Genomic DNA, 12,083 nt, shown 5'->3' with positions numbered 1-12,083 from the left:
ACATTGATTAGAATTAACTTGGTTTATGAGTTCGAATGACGTTTTCACATCAATTCGAGTTAATTTAATATTCAAATGACGTTTTCACATCAATTTGAATTAATCTAATTTATATATTCAAATGAAGTTTTCACATCAGTTTGAATTAATTCAGAGATGAATTCGAATGACGTTTTCACATCAATCCGAATTGATTTAATTATGAATTCGGATGACGTTTGCACACCAATCCGAATTGATTTGGTTTATGAATTCGAATGACATTTTCACATCAATCCGAATTAATTTTGGTTTATTTTATTGATTCGAGATAACATCTCGAATTTGGGCTAATTTTGAGATAACATCTCAAGCTGAATTGACTCCGATTTAGACTTTCCGAGGGATTCAAAATAACATTTTGATTCAATTTGTCTTTATTCAAATTTACGCGTGTCACATGTGTGCGAGATTGATTAATTCAATTATTTTTTACGCACAACACATACGTAAAGTTACATGAATCTTTAAAAATACGCACTTTAAACATATTACGATCGTCTAATTCTATTAAACTAATATATTGAAATGATCTAAATGGTTATTATAAAGTTCGGTTAAATTGATTGGGATATGCTTAAACTATACTAATTAAAGCTAAATGACAAAGATTAAGCTAATTAGTGTGAAATCTAACTCATTGTATACATGTATTCCACAAATTGAAATAAGCAAAAATTAATGGTAAACTAATCAAGGATTAACAAGATATTTATGCAAATAAATGCAAAAGTTGGCTTAGCCCATCAATGAGGAGGGCGAAATGGGTTAAAGCCCATTGATCTATATAATTTGGATTTTACAGGGTTTTAGTTTTAGTTTTATTTTTTTCAGCAGCCTAACTCTTTTTCTCCCTCATTGCGATTTCCGTCGATCTACTCCTCCCTTCCATCTTATCGTGATCGTTTTCCTTCGCCGGTCTCATGGATTCCGGCCAGATTTCTCGCCGTTCTCACTCTCGCCTGCTCGCTCATGGATTCCCCTAGCTATTTCCCACGGTTTTCCCACTTATTACAGACCCTATGGGTCTCAACGGACCGATCCGAGAACGGCGACGATGATTCTCGCCTTCGATGAGGAACTCTGAGTTCCCGAGGAGGTTCAGTCGGTCTAAAATCTACATGCACAGGTGAGCTTTGAGGTTTGAACTCTTTTGCTCTCTCTCTTCCTCGACCTCGATCTCTCTTCGGGTTTGCCGCGAGTTCTAAGAACTCTTAGAGGCGTATGGAATGTTCTGTGATTTGAGGTAGATGCTTGCTATGTTGATCTCGTTAGAGACGTGTCGTTTATTCGATTTGTAACACTTGAGGTATTGTCTTTGTTGATGGATTATTTGGTGGGACAATTTGATTTGGCATGCTTTTGGTATTTTTTTAGTTGATGAAGGGTTGTTTGCTGTGAATATTTGATCTATGATGCCTATGGGTTTATCTACTGTGTGAGTCTGATGTTTGCAATAATTTACTCCCTAGTTCTAATTTCGTATTGCCTGCCCGAGTTTGATTTCTTTGTATGGGCGAGCCTTTTAGGGCTCTCAAACCGGCTTCAGAAACGCAACCAGAGCCATTATCGGCTGTGGAGGGCGTTCTGAGCCTTCGAACCGATTTACTCGGCACGAAACGTAACTCTCTATTCTTGATATAATGCTATTATAGGATAAAAAAAAGTGATAGAAATGATTATGAACAATGATAAAGAGAGAGTTTACATGGATACAAATATTGTGAATAAATTGGAATACAGATTAACCTTGGTCCTTTTGATTGATTTCTGGTTTTTTACAAAGTTGAAGAACTTCTTCCTGCTCTCTTGTGCATTCTTCTCTGTTACAGTGAAACTATTCTTCCTATTACAGTGATTTTGCTCTCATGGTGTTTTTCTCCTCTTACATTGTGTTTTTCTCCCCTTTACATTGAGATTACAATATTTTCTCCCCCCTTTTACAGTGATAGACTTTCTCTATTTATAGTAAGAGATTTGTCTGTGAATTATTGCTCATCATTTTTCTTTATTTCCTTCTGTACCCTTGAGGGTTGTTTCGTCAATCTGCTTGCCCATTTTCTCTGTATTTTGAAATTTCTGGATGCCTGATGAGATCATCTCTGTTGAATTATTGATTTTTTTGGTAAAAATGCCAATTGGTCCCTGTAATTGTGATTTTTTGCAGACGGACGCTGTATTTGATCTGAGTCGGTAAGTTTATTGGGAATTGACGGCATTAGTTCCGAATCGAATCGCCTATTTGAACTCTGGGTCCCTGTTTGACTGTTGCCGCTCCGGTTTAATTTTTGTTTGATTTACTGCGGTCCAATTTGGTAGCCCCGGGTTAAATCTGATGATTCTCGACTGTCCCATATGAACTTGGTTGCCTCGGATATGCTTTGTTGCCTCGGATATGCTTTGATCGCCTCGGAAAAGCTTTAGTTGCCTCGGATATTTGGTTGCCTCGGTATTCAAAGTGGGGTACAGAAACCCCCGACATTATGAGGCGGGCCCCCGGGTCCGCTACATTTTTTCCGCTTTATTTTTATTTCATCTTTTCCCTGCAAACGATGTAATTAGAAGTTAGACATTCGTACCACAATGTAATTGTACTCTTATATTATTACTTTTATTAATAAAAGCTCCATTGTTTTTTTTTATACTATTGCCTCCATTTTTATTTAATGCAACTAGCGCAGCAGCACATGACGGGTTAAAATACTTAATGAATATGACTTGAGTTACAATAACCCGTGACCGTGAAATTTTACAGCAAAACGATTTGAGCACAATTAATCTAAAAAGAATGTCAACTGTCGATTTATTTAATAAGGAGACGTTTTGGACTACGATGACGACTGACATTTTAAGGAAACGTTCAATTGTCGTTAATTTATTAACTTTTCAATTTTTGGATCCATTTGTCATAATTCGTTATTTAGAAATCAACTATATTCTAAACGTTTAATTATAATATAAATCGTAATCAAAGTCAATATTAACTTTAACTTTGATATACGATGTTACATCATAATTTGCAATTCAGACTATAGGCATTCCTAAATATAGTTTACGACAAACAAATAAGCATTGAAATGTTAATTCGATTGGTTGACATCTGAACCTTAATTAATAAATTATAACTCGGATTCAAGCAAATTCAATTTTATTCAAAATACGAGGAACATATCTCGAATAAAATTCATAATAGGTTAAAAATTGTACTTTAATTCTATTAAGTCATATTTTGAATATACTTCGGAATTTTTACCGATTTATACCGACATATGACAAATTAGTCTTAGTAGCACAATTTTTTCCTAATTAATTATTTTCGAGATAATACCATATATTCTGGATAATTCATGAATTGTTCAAATTCTGAGCGAAATTTATTAAAAACTTAAAAAATGGCCCGGACGAAAATGGGTATCTACACTGACAAAACGGGGGAGAAAGAACAAGCTAGAACACAGCATGAGCTTAGTCAGTCTAAGCAAAAGAAAAAGAAATAGATGTAGGCTAGCTCAGTATATGCTATGTGTGTAGTCTCTATGTTTTTCTTTATATGCTATGTGTGTAGTCTCTATGTTTTTCTTTTGTCTTTTGTTATATACGCTGACTACCTCTATTAATATCAATACTTGCATCTTTTTATCCAAAACCTGAGTTATGATTTATTATATACGATGATGAGTATTAAGTTATTATGTATCTTCAATTACATCAACTATGTTTAATGCTTATAAAACTTATTGATTGTACCCAATGCTGATAATATGTTTGACATTGACTTGTATATTTATAAAACATTGTCTTATAAGAATCATTGAACAACAAATTACTCACCGCCCTCTGAATGTTAAAACTTCCGCTTAAACACTGAGTAAAATAGAATATGTTCCATTAGCTGACCTATATCTGAAAACTGACCTTAGACTTACTCGATTAAACCTTTAAATGTTTAGAGTAAAACTAAGTCAGTGGCTCAACCCTGACGGGGGAGTTTGCTAAGTTATATTAGGTCAACTATCATGGGGGAGCTCAATACTGAGTTCTTCGTTGAATAGTTTTGCCAACATCAAAATGGGGGAGTTTGTTGAAACACCTTTCCACATAATTTTGATTTGACAAAATTGTTTAAGTGTAATTAAAACATATTCTAAACACACTAAGTTTAAATGCTTTGATTTATTCTACTAATGTGGTTGTTCAATGTTGAGTTAAATTGTTTATAAGACACAAAGATTAAAAGGCCCAAAGCCCAATACGGAAGTCAAAAGCCCAAGTCAAACAGTTTAAGGCAACTCGGCCCGTGTATGTCAAAACGCTGTCGTTTTGTACAAAACGCAGCTCAGCGGAAGAAGGATCTAGAAGACCTTCGTGGAACAACTTCGGAACGAAGCTGCTGAGTTGATACGACAAAGAGTACAAGACAACAGCTGAGCAAGAACACCTTCCAGACAAAGTGTTTCCACTTTGGGTAAAGTTCAGAAGACACAGAATGCTGTCTAGTTGACCTTACCATAAATGGAGAGACATTCTGCCGAGCTGACCAAAAGCTGACCGAGGACAGAAGATACTCAAATCTGATTGGCCGAGAGCTCTGAGCAAGACATGATGACAACGACAGGAAGCCGTTTCCCTCCAATGGTTATTTCGAAATTTGAAATGACCGATGCCTCAGACGTCTCTATAAATAGAGCCCTTCAGTTGCTTCATTCGATACAGAACTTGATCAAGCCATTACGCTGACCAAAATCCTACGCAAAGTTCTGCAAGAAAAAGCAAAGCAATCTTACACTAAATTTCATATCTTTTGTGTAAAAGTCTAGAGTGATTATTCAATCATCTAAGGTGTCTTAGCAATCGTTGTTTAGGACAAACACTTATCATTTCTAGAGATTAGAAAGGAGAGGCTGAGTACTCGGTTATAGTACTCAGCGAGAGATTAGGATTGAGTAGAGGTATAGAGGAAGGTACTCTTGTTATACTCAGTTTCTAAGATTGTAAAAGGTTTGATGCTCTACCGTTAAAGAGCTCAGTAGAGAATTCGAAATCTCGGAACGTGTTCCGGGGACAGGACGTAGGCTTGGAGGCCGAACCTGGATAAATCTGCTGAGTAATATCTTTCTAACCTTAAACTCCTTTATTTATTTATTGCTTGCTTAAACAAAAACTGACCAAGTAAGGAGGTCAAGCTGAGTTGTGCGCATTGAATATCTGAGCTCAGGAATAGACTCTAAGTGCTATTTCCTGACTCAAGTAAAGAAACTGACCTAGTCACCAGTTGACTAAGCCAGTATCTTGCTATTCACTCAGCGCCGCTGTTAAAACCTTTTTCTCACGAAAAAGAAGTCTGCCCTAATCAAAAAATTTTTAAATAGTTCCTAACCCCCCCCTTGGAACTATACTTGTAACTTTATAAGGGACCAACAACTTCAAGTATCAATTTGGTCAGCGTTTCGACTTAATTGAAGATCTGCATCGAATGAAGCAATTGAGAGGCCTATTTATAGTGACACTTCAAGCATCGGTGATTTTGAAATTCGAAATAACCGTTGGAGGCAAACGGCTTCCTGTCGCTTTCACTCAGTACGTGCTCAGTGTCCTTGGCCAATCAGATTCTTGTATCTTCTGCCTTCGACAGTGCTCAGCAGCTTTTCGACAGATGGAACAGAATGTTTCCACATTTATAGTAAAGTCTTCCAGACAGCATCCTGCATCTTCTGAGCTTTACCCAAAGTAGAAATACTTTGTCTTCAAGTTTGAAGCCATTTAGATGAAGGCTTCTCGATCCTTCTTCATGCTGGGCTGGCGTTTTACTTAGAACGACTGCGGTTTGTCTTTCTGGGCCGTGAGGTCTTGATCTGTAGACTTGGGCTTGACTTTCTCTTGTGGGCCTTTAGGCTTTTTATCTTAATGTCTTATAAATCAAATAACTCAACATTGAAAAAACACATTAGTGTGAATAAATCAAAGCATTTAAATTTAATGTGTTAGAATATTTTTACCATTCATATAAATAGTTTTGTCAAATCAAAATCATGTGGAAAGGTGTTTCAACAGGCCTGAGTTGCAGGACGGTCACTACTTTAGCGGCGGTATACGAGCGGCTTCCGTCATGGAGTATTGTCGAGGAGATCGGATTCCTGATGCACAGGCTACAGCTTCCTTCCTGCTGGAGGTGCAGAACTCGGTAGCTGGAGCCATTGGAATCTTGTGGGGCTCGGCTGCACTAGCATATCTATACTATCATCTAGGTATTGCTAGCAGAGGAGACTGCGGGCAGATCACGGGTTGTCTGACACTGCTTCAGGCATGGATTTATGAGTACTTACCATGCTTCAGGTCTTATCGGGAGGGAGTTACAGTGGATCCGGATCTTCCGAGGGCTTGCATGTGGCCATCTATAGCGTTGGAGAAGAGTGATGATTGGATGAGATCATATCGCGCCCGGCTTGATAGATTGACTGCGGATGAGGTACAATTTCCATTTAATTAAATAAATCAATTTCATTACTTGTATGTTAATGTTGTTGTATACATCTGTAGGTGATGTGGATGCCGTATGGTCCTGATGCCATTACGGGTACCCCTAGGACGACATACGCCAGATGGATACGATACCGGGACGTGATCGAGCCGTACATGCCGGGGAGATGCCTTCGCCATATTGGTTACGTGCAGACCATACCCATACCGATCTTGAGGCCGTTGAAGGCCGTACGTCCATGGTCCAACTTGAAGTATCGGATAGAGGTTCCCACCGACATGGCGCAGGATATTTGGATCTCGTTTCCCGAGACGGCCGTGCTTGTATTGTCTCGGTTCACTCCAGCACGGACTCCTTTGGACTGTGAGGAGAAGTACATGAATTGGTACACCCTACATTCACACCCTCAGCTACTTCTGGAGATGACTGCACCCGCACCGACTGTTCATACTCGTTCGAACAGTGAAGTTGTAAGTGATTTTAGTTTTAATCAACTGATTTACAAATATAAAAAATGATATTTATGAAGTTTTTGGTTTTCCTTTTGCCAGTGGGTTAGCCGTTTAGCTCACTGGGGTGAAGGTGCATTGGAGGCGATGAACCTTGTTGATGAGGATCTTGCGACTAAGTGGAGACAGTCGTACGACCAGATTATGGATGCTTGGCATTCAGCCAAGTGATTTGTGACTATGGCTTAATAATTTTTATTATAGTTGTACGGATTATATTTGTAGGTATTTGGTATTTTAGTACTTTAATTATATAAGTACGTACTTTATTACTTTTTTTTTATAAAACTATAACTCGACTGAACACAACTGTATCAAAACTGTAACTGAAAACATCCAGAAGATCATAGAAATCCTACAGAATCAACTTGTAACACAACTGAACAAAACTGAAAACATCCAAAACACTACAAAAATCATACAGAATCAACCTGTAACTCGACTGAACACAACTATATCAAAACTGTAACTGAAAACATCCAGAAGATCACAGAAATCCTACAGAATCAACCTGTAACACAACTAAAGATAACTAAAAACATCCATAACACTACAAAAATCATACAGAATCAACATGTAACTCGACTGAATGTAACTGTATCAAAACTGTAATTGAAAACATCCAGAAGGTCACAGAAATCCTACAGAATCAACTTGTAACACAACTGAACATAACTGAAAACATCCAGAACATAACTGAAAACATACAGAATCAACCTGTAACTCGACTGAACACAATTGTATCAAAACTGTAACTGAAAACATCCAGAAGGTCACAGAAATCCTACAAAATCAACATGTAACACAACTGAACATAAATGAAAACATCCAGAACATTACAAAACTTTTTCACAAACTACCTGTAACATATATACAACTAACTGAAACAGAACTGGATCATTCCAGAACTATTACACAATCAACTATACAAAGTAACAATAACATATAATACTCAAAGTCTAAAAAATACACAATAACAACTAATTTCCCCTAATGTTAACCAATCTTGTCCACTATGCTCTCCTATCAACATAGAAGCGCTCCTACCCTTCAACGCTTCGATCATGGTGTTGAAACCACCATGTCAGTATAGCGGGTACCGGAAAATTAGGAGATAAATTTAAATGGATATAGTGTCGGCAGTGATTACCCAAATGAGCTATACATATCTCTCGTTCTGGTCTTGTAGCAGTGGATGCGGCATACAATGGTAACACAGTACCACAAAACTGTAATGTTTGTCCACCCGCGAAGCCAAAAAACATGACAGCAGCATTATGCAATGTAGCAATCAGAAACAAGTCATCATAAACGAGCATCCAATGCTCATACGAACAACCTCCACCGTCCCAACCTATCCTACTAATTGCTGCATCAACACCGTCAACTAACACATTTTCATACAGAGAACGGCTATCAATTACTTCATTTCTAAGGTTATGCCTAACGGCTTGCCACGAATCTTCGGTGCTAAAAATATAGGTAGAAACAACACGGAAGCCATAATTTCCATCACCGATTACGTCGTAATATGATTCGACGTAGGGCTTAATGATCCCGACTATTTTGTCAGAATGTACGAAATCATTAACGTCAAACGTATTTCCATTTGCATTGAGTGAAATAAGATATTGTAAGCCTCGCAGAACTTATGTTAAGTGTAAATGAATTAGATATTGCAAATTTGTATTACAAAAACAAGTTGTGTTGATAAAATAAACATTACCTAATGATGCAACATTATGGACAGATGATGAAGAGCTTCTTCTACCACTTCTACCACGACTCATAGACGAACTACTAGAATGAGCACGTCCACGCCGAGTGTCATTGTACTCCCAAGCACTCGACGTACGTTTTGTGGATTTACTTGCCTTAGGTCGTCCTCGAACGTGAATTTTTACATCGGGTTCGGTGTAATGTGCTTCATCAGGGTGTAGTTGATCATGTATAAGTATTGAAATGTTCCGCAGCAAGGCTGGGTCACCTTTAGAGTCCTGGTCGACTAAGGATTGAAAATATCTCTGATCCTCTGTCTGATCATTACACCCTTCAGTTTCATGAGTCTGACCATAATTAATTAAAAGTGTTCTCCAGAACACATAAACCCTCTCAATACTGATCATACGGTTAAGATCATAAGCTTGTTTGAGCTCACATGCACATGGTATCTGATGAGAGGTTCTCAATACACAACCGCAAAGCACATTCACTTCATGGCTCAAACTTCTCATGCGCTCTAACTCTTCACTGAGCAGCTGTATACAGTGGTGGGGGAATCCAGAGTAGTTAAGGGGGAATCCAGAGTATATGACTCCTTTACGAAGCCTAGACTGCTCAAGCATGTACCTGATAAGAAGATAAACATACTATCAGTTGCCCGAGATTACAAATACCTGATAAGAAGATAAACATACTGCATTAGAACGTATTGCAAATACCTGATATTAGTTGCCTAGGATTCTATCTTCTTGTGAACCTTCTTCCATACCGTATCGAGGGATCCAGTGGTTGTATTGAGGCATTGCTTTAGACTCGCATGTTCGCTCTCCACATGATAAGAAGTTGTGTTGCCAAAATGTAGGAAATCTTTCGTCCAAGCAACAACAAACTTCTCCTTATGCACCAACCATGTCTCCTCAACGTACGAGATAAGAGTTTGGTACCTATTCATCGAATCCTTCATCTTGCTCAGATTTTTCTCGTACTTTGCAATGGTTAAGAATTGAATGATTGTTCTCCATTTTCCATTCTTGAATTTAGCGGTAAATGGTTTATCTCCCATAATTATGTACACCCGATCTTCTACATTCTTACTTATATGCCAGGTGCATAGCAAGTGTGTTGTATGTGGGAAAACCTCTAGGATCAGTTTCAACAACCCAAACTCCCTATCACTAACAATAACAGCCGGGTTGAGATCAAACCGCATCAAAACCCTCAGCCGCTGTAGGACCCAACGATAGCTCCCTTCAGTCTCATCTTTAATGATGGCATACACGATCTTAAAGTTGTTATTGCATGGCGTCATCCTAACAATTTCAACAAATGGAATTTTGTACTTGTTGGTTTTGTACGTTGAATCAATGTCGATGTGCCAGTAATAGGTCCTGAATAAATCTACTGATTCTAGATGTGGCATAAACACATGCGTTATCACCTCAGAATGAGGATCACCTTGCGTATAACAAGGCTTTGCTTGAGCCGAACTCATATCACGCACAATTAATTTAGATGCGGTACTAAGTCCTCTCATTTGCCGACTTCCTTCTGGATACACATGTAACGTATGATTGTGCTAACCAGTTAACCTAGACTTAGTCTGTATCCCCCAACCAGAAAGGTCTGAATGTTGATAGGCTTTAATCTGAAATTTACATCTGCACACTTTAGTTTTACTTTTTCTTATTAACACTGCTTCATCCGTTCTCCCTCTGTAGCATTCACCCCGTGAACATCTCAATAGCTTCTTCTTTCCCCCATGTTTATGCGAAGATATTATAATCTCAAACCCATTTTGAATAGCTACCTGTTTTTCCCAATCAACAACATCTTCACACGAAGGGAAAACAGTGTCCGTTATGAAACGGGAACTGTAATCAATGTCGTCGGGTTGCCAATCTTCTAACGGTTCCTGAATATACACAAAATGCATAATAGGTATTAACAATACGTGCAAAAATTAAAAAATTAAAATTCAGAGCTTGTTCGGGCAGCCTGTGTTGGGGTTTAGTGTCCTATAGACAATTGTTCTAGGATATGAACTAAATGTAAATTAAGTGTTCTTTATATCATTTGTTTTAATAAGATATGGTTTCATAACTATATAAAGGCAACCTCTTTTAAGAACTAAATAAGTCTAATAAAAGGAAATCCCTAAGTTTGTTGAAAGTGATTATAAAATGTTCATACAAACATGAAGTGAGACAAAACTTTATAATAAACTAATAAACTTAAAACCACCCCAAGTCAAGTAATATGTTTAGAAACAGGATTGACATATCACTGTTAAGACTTGCATGTAACAATGTCTTCTGTCGAGATAGAGAGCTGATCTCACAAGCTTCAGATATGCAGATATCTGGACAGTTACATGGATCCGATGAAAGGGAGTTCATTAGGATTGGGGACCCAACTTGAGATAACAGGATGGGTAGATTTATCCTTGTCACCTGTTCATCTCATTAGTATTAATACGTATAAGTAATCCTAAGACTCAAAGGAATGTTAATTAGTGATTCTGGATTATGGAATGTGATGCTTTGATCCTGTTGTAACACGATCCATAACAGAGATGACTCTGGGGTGTGAACGGCAGACGTTGGGTATCACAGGAAGTAATTGCAGGATAGTTATACATTGGATTGAGAATTGGTCACTCCCGATAAATGGGAGATACGTCCAAGGATCGCTTGTGGAAGACTTGACTCTAAATCCTTGCAAGGTGATAGCTTAAGACTTGAAATGCAGATTTCACTTAACCTATCTAATTGGAGTTAACTCGGCATGTACAAGTAAAACGAACGTCTCGCTATATGTGACTTGACATTATCCATAGTCATAAGATTCAGTTCAAGGATGTAGTTGATGAAGGATCGAATTATACTGTAACTAATACGGAAAGGTCAACGACAGAATCAACATGTCTTCTTATAGCTCTGGGGGAATGTTTCGGATCTGCCAATCACTTTTCACGTACTCATCCCGTTATGCAAAGATTAAATATAATTATGAGAAAATTAATTTAATGGTTGCACACGGCTAGAAGCAATAAGAACCTAATGGGTCACACATAAGACTTGGAGCCCAAAAGAGAAACAGATGTTAATTAATTGATGGAAGCCCAACTGAGTCCACTAAGGCCCAGTACATAGGGGGCGATTTTATGTATAGAAAATACATAAATAATTAATTTGATTTTTAACAATTCTAATTAGATTATGATTGTGAATTAAATTAATTAAAGGATAAATAAGTTAGGAGGTTTCATGAGATTAAATTGCTTCTATTATTATCCTGTCAGGTTATTATTATTATCTTCATATTTAGATATAATT

The 12,083-nt window shown here is 37.6% G+C and overlaps 1 long non-coding RNA gene across 1 annotated transcript; it reads left to right on the top strand.

Annotated features, from left to right (window-relative positions):
* Nucleotides 1-877: 877 nt before the first annotated feature.
* Nucleotides 878-2,681, top strand: LOC136203444 (uncharacterized). Its single transcript, XR_010674838.1, has 2 exons — nt 878-1,168; nt 2,207-2,681. It is a non-coding gene; the product is annotated as an uncharacterized lncRNA (long non-coding RNA).
* The last annotated feature ends 9,402 nt before the right edge of the window (nt 2,682-12,083 follow it).

Source organism: Euphorbia lathyris, chromosome 8 (genome assembly GCF_963576675.1).
Source record: "Euphorbia lathyris chromosome 8, ddEupLath1.1, whole genome shotgun sequence".
Taxonomy (NCBI): Eukaryota; Viridiplantae; Streptophyta; class Magnoliopsida; order Malpighiales; family Euphorbiaceae; genus Euphorbia; species Euphorbia lathyris.
Note: the sequence above shows the minus strand (reverse complement) of the source record. Positions and strands in the feature narration are given on the sequence as shown.